The following is a 5,579-nucleotide window of genomic DNA, read 5'->3' on the forward strand; positions in this document are numbered from 1 at the left end:
CTTCTAGCATGTGGTTTCTGTTTCCCTGGTACTAATTTATACTCTAGCAAGATTATCTCAGGACACCATGTAGTGAGCGGCCCCTTCTGACTCAGGCCCAGGAGAAGCATCCTCTGCATCTTCACAGTGTAACTGTGCCAAGCAGCGCTCAGCCTTGCCATCTGGTGTACACCCAACAGACCTTTATTGCCTTCCATTGCATCTCCTGCATGCCCGTGCTAATAGGAGCTCCAGGGTAGGCTTGGCCCTTCTGTCCATCTGTGAATGTTCCGTTCCCTTCCAGAGGCTGAACTTCTATATGCCATTGGGGTCAGATGGCAGCCCCAACTCCTCTGTTTCGGTGACTCAGGAGGCTGGCCCGGCTCCCAGAAGCAGCCAGGTGTGACATGGCACTTCCTGACATGGCTTTGGACTCTCCTGGGAACAAAAAAGCTTGTGTCCTTCCCTCAGCTCTTCCTAGAAACCCTGAGGGTGTGACTTCAGAAGCAAGCTGCAGGGGCTTCATGTAGCCAGGAAGCCCTTCCCTGCCTCCCTCACTGCCCCTGTTGCCTGTGGGCCCAGATGCTTCCCCGCCATTCTCCCACCTGCCTGTTGGGCCGAGGCCTGCCATCAGATCTAACGAGCAGGAGTTCCCATGTATAGCAAGATTCTGTCTTAAAAAAGCAAAACAACCCATTTGTCAACACACCAGCCCTGCCAGTTCTGCACCGGATGTTCCTGGGTGTGGGCCCTGCCCCTGGGCGTTGAGCCAGAAGCCTTCCAAGTCGAATCACCCAGTTTCAGAGCCTGTGGCCCCGGCCCTTCCCTGCAGGGTTTGTGTTGGGGTGGCCGCAAACTGTCTCCACTGGGGATGCCTTTGGTCTTTTGGTCCTATGCTGACTGGCAAGTCATGCAAAAGATGAGTAGTCCAAACTCCCTCATGTTACTCTTGGTGGATGGAGAGCTAACCCTAGCTACTTTCAGCCTGTCGTGGGGGCCCCTGGGATGTGGCGAGGTGCAGTAGTCTGCACATTGGCCTCATTGTGCTGCTTGGAGGCCTGGTGATGCTGAGACCAAGTGTCTTCACAAACAGTGGAATGGCACACAGGTGAAAAACTTCACTAGAGCCCACAGGGGGTCGGGGGGGGGGCCTCTTGCTCAGGGCTGGAAAATGCATAACCTGGACAAGACTGGTTGTGGTAGAAAGCCAGTGCTAGACTTTGTCTGATGAAAAATGAACCTGAAGCCAGGCACTGGTGGCCCATGTCTCTTATCCTAGCTACCCAGGAGCTAAGATCTGAGGATTGCAATTTGAAGCCAGCCAGGGCAGAAATTCTGTCTTTTTATCTCCAATTAACCACCAGAAAACTGGAAGTGGCTCAAACTGGTAGGGCGCTAGCCTTGAATGAAAAAGCTGAGATAGTACTCAGGCCCTGAGTTCAAGCCCCATGACCAACAACAACAAAAACAAAAAACTGAGCTGGCACCAGTAGCTCACACCTAGAACACTAGCTACTCAGGAGGCTCAGCTCTAAACCAGCACCAGCAGAAAAACTCAAAAGTGGACCTGTGAAGCCAGGTGCTGGTCGATCACACCTGTAATCTTAAATACTCAGGAGGCTGAGATCTGAGGATGGCAGTTCAAAGCCAGCTTGGGCAGGAAAGTGCATGAGATTCTTATCTCCAATTAACCACCAGAAGACCAGAATTGGCATTTTGGCTCAAAGTGGTAGAGCACTATCCTTGAGCTGAAAAATTCAAGTCCCATGACCAACCAAAAAAAAAGTGGAGTTGTGGCTCAAGTGGTAGAACACCAGCCTGTGTTGAAAAAGCTAAGGATTGCCCCAGGATTGGCAAAGAAAAGAACCGCTGGGTGACGGTGGCTCAGGTCTGTAATCCTAGCTACTCAGGAGACTGAGATCTGAGGATCGCAGTTCAAAGTCAGCCCGGGCAGGAAAGTCTGTTAGACTCTTATCTCCCATGAACCAGTCAGAAAATTGGAAGTGACGGTGTGGCTCAAGTGGTAGAGCGCTTGCCTTGAGCTGAAGAGCTGAGGGACAGCGCCCAGAGGCCCAGAGTTCAAGCCCCATGACCGACAAAGAAAAAGAAAAAACCCAAGTCCCTGCATGCTAAGTGGTGACCTTTACTATAGGATATGGTTGGTTTCAAAGAAAACATTCTAGAACCAGGATTAGAATGTTTATAGGGCCAGGACGCTCTGTTCACAGAAACTCCAGGAAAGACTAAACCAAATCTTGCTACAATTGCTTTTTCCAGTCAACCACATCATTTCCGCACAGCAGGACCAGGCCCCTCTCACCCAGGTCCTGAGGCATCTTGGCTTTCCTGACTTCCTAAGATGCAGTGAGCGTCGGGGTTGCCTCCTGCATGGCATCCTCCTCCAGATGAGAAAGGTAGAGGGCGGATGCGGACACGTGGCTCCAGGCAGGACCATGGTAGTATTTCTGCAGGACATTGGGATTACAAGTCCTCTTTTTCCACAGGGAGGAGAAGACACATTGTAGGCAGAAATAATTTGAGAGCAAGCAGGGGAGGCAGAAGAGGATCCCACCAGGTTGGGCTTTAATGTGAGAGGATTGACATCATCTTACTCAGTGTGTCTTGGGTCTCTAAAATTACAACCAAGGCCTATGAAATCATGAGGCACAGGAAGGGGACAGACAAGTTGTGAGTGTGAGTGTGAATGTGTGTGAGGGGGGTATAGATATGTATGTGTGTGTGTACATACATTTTTTTCTGGTTCTGAGCCTTGAACTTAGGTCCTGCACGCTGTCCCTGAGCTTCTATTTCTTTCTTTCTTTCTTTTTCTTTTTCTTTTTTTTTTTTTGGGTCCAGTCGTGGGCCTGAACTCTGGGCCTGGGCGCTGTCCCTCAGCTCTTCAGCTCAAGGCTAGCCCTCTACCACTTGAGCCACAGCGCCACTTCTGGCTTTTTTCTTTTTTCTTATGTGGTACTGAGGAATCGAACCCAGGGCCTCATGCATGCATGGCAAGCACTCTACTCTTCCTTTTTTTTTGTCGGTTGTGGGGCTTGAACTCTGGGCTTGGGCATTGTCCTTGCACTCTTAAGCTCAAGTCTTGTGCTCTACCGCTTGAGTCACAGCGCCACTTCCAGTTTTCTAGTGGTTTATTGGAGATAAGAGTCTCATGGACTTTCCTGTCCCGGCTGGCTTTGAACTGTGATTCTCAGCTCTCAGCCTCCTGAGTAGCTAGGATTACAGGCCTGAGCCACCAGCGCCCTACCTGAGCTTCCACTTCTTTTGCTCAAGGATGATACTTTATCATTTGAGCCACAGCTCCACTTCCTGCTTTTTTTTAGCGGGGGGGGGGGGGGGGGGGGGGGAGGTGGGGGGGCGGGGGAGGTGGTTAATTGAGTCCTGTGGACTTTCCTGCCCAGGCTGGCTGTGAACAGCAATATCATATTTTAGCCTCCTGAGTAACTAGGATCACAGGTACGGACCACTGATACATGGCACGCCTGTGTTATTTTATTTTGTATGGTCTAAAAATACACAAAAAGCCCAAGTTGTCCTCTGCCAAGGACCACAGAGTTGGGTCCTGACTATGAAACAATATGGAGTCAGGAGGACAGGCCATGTCGTCTGTGGGCTAGGTCACCCACCCTATATCTTCAGGCTACTGTCTCACCGCTGTTGCACAACATGCTACCTGGTGTCCTTGGGTGAGAAACAGTACCAATTCTGGTCCCAGCTGTCACACATATAACTTTTGAGGGTCCTGTCCTCTAGTTTCATGACCAACTCTAACATTTTGATCATTGTCACCCTAGAGGTGACTCACTCTCATTCTATTAAAAGTGTTTTCTTTTTCCCAGTAAACTTTCCTAACATTTACTAAGCATCTATTTACCTTAGCCAGATGCTAGTATCTTGTATCTGTAATCCTAGCTACTCAGGAAGCAGAGATCAGAAGGATCACAGTTCAAAGGCCAACCTGTGGAAAATGTTCATCAGACACCCTCCTATCTGATAGAAGATGTGTTGTGGGCTTGTCATCCCAGCTAGGACAGGAAGTATGAATAGGACTGCTGTCCAGGCAGCTCAGAAAAATGAGACCCTAACTCAAAAATAACCAGAGCAATGGCTCAAGGTGTTGGCTCAAGCAAGGGAGCATCTGCCTAGCAACAGTGAAGCCTTAAATTCAGATCCCAAACAAACATTGTAAGGTAGGTTTTCCACTTCACACAGGAGGAAACATTCAGCGTGATTAGCTTTCTTGCCCCTGCCAGGCAGTCCTCCAGCTCTACGCTGTCCTCAGCACCCTCTGGCCTGAGCTTGCCTCGCTGACTCAGCAGAAGATAAGGAACAACACTGGGACCCAGCGTCTGGTGATCAAAGCAGACAAGATCCCCACACTCTTCATACAAGACTTTCTCATGGAATCCAGCACCCAGCTGCAGGCATAACCACAGACATTGCTCATAAGCCTGTAATCCCAGCTACAGGGGCAGAGATCAGGAGGATCAAGGTCTGAGGCTAGCCTGGGGCAAAAAAAAAAAGACCCTACCTGGAATCAAAGGTGGGGGGGTCACTGCTTAAGTGGTAGAGGACCTGCCTAGCAAAACATGTGGTACTGAGTTCTATCCTCATCTTAAAAAATAAAGCACTTGAGCCGGGCACTGGTGGCTCACGCCTGTAATCCTAGCTACTCAGGAGGCTGAGATCTGAGGATCGTGGTTCAAAGCCAGCCCCGGCAGGAGAGACCGTGAGACTCCTATCTCCAATAAACCACCAGAAAACCGGAAGTGGCGCTGTAGCTCAAGTGGTAGAGCACTCGCCTTGAGCTGAAGAGCTGAGGGACAGCGCCCAGGCCCAGAGTTCAAGCCCCACGGCCGACAAAAATAAAAAAATAAAGCACTTGGAGCTGGGAAGGTGGCTCAGTGGTAGAGCGCTTGCCTTGCATGCATGAGGCCCTGGGTTCAATTCCTCAGCACCACATAAGCAAAAAGAAAAAAAGCCAGAAGTAGCGCTGTGGCTCAAGTGGTAGAGCGCTAGCCTTGAGCCGAAGAGCTGAGGGACAGTGCCCAGGCCCAGAGTTCAGGCCCCATGACCGGACCCAAAAAATAAATAAAGCACTCCTAGAACTTGGTCTGTGTGTGCTGGGATATTCCTGCAATCCCAGCTACTCTGCAGGCTGAGTTGGGTAGAGCCGCATATAGGCCAGGAGTTTTGAGGCCAGGTTGGCTACTCAAAAACACTTCAATGATGCTTTCTCTGGTCCCTTTAAGGTCCACCCCCTCTCAGCATACCACAAAATTATGACTCCTCTGCTGCATTTCCAACCTCCCCTTTCTTTGGGGTAATGGTGGAAATTTCTTATTTATGTAACAGGGCCTTATGCTGCTAAGGTGGACTGACTCTACCACTTGAGCCACACCCCCTCACCCTTTAGCTTTGGTTTGTTTTTCTGTGTGTGTGTTGGGAGTGGGGTGGTACGATGGTTTGGACTCAGGGTTTGCTTGTTAGGTGGGTGCTCAACAGCTGAGCCATACCTCCATCCCTGGCCTCAGGTTTTTGTCCAGCCTGCCAATGCCTTTTGTATAACTGCATTAAAGGTATGA

This window comes from Dipodomys merriami, unplaced genomic scaffold, assembly GCF_024711535.1.
Source record: "Dipodomys merriami isolate MVZ:Mamm:240054 unplaced genomic scaffold, mDipMer1.0.p SCAF_52, whole genome shotgun sequence".
Taxonomy (NCBI): Eukaryota; Metazoa; Chordata; class Mammalia; order Rodentia; family Heteromyidae; genus Dipodomys; species Dipodomys merriami.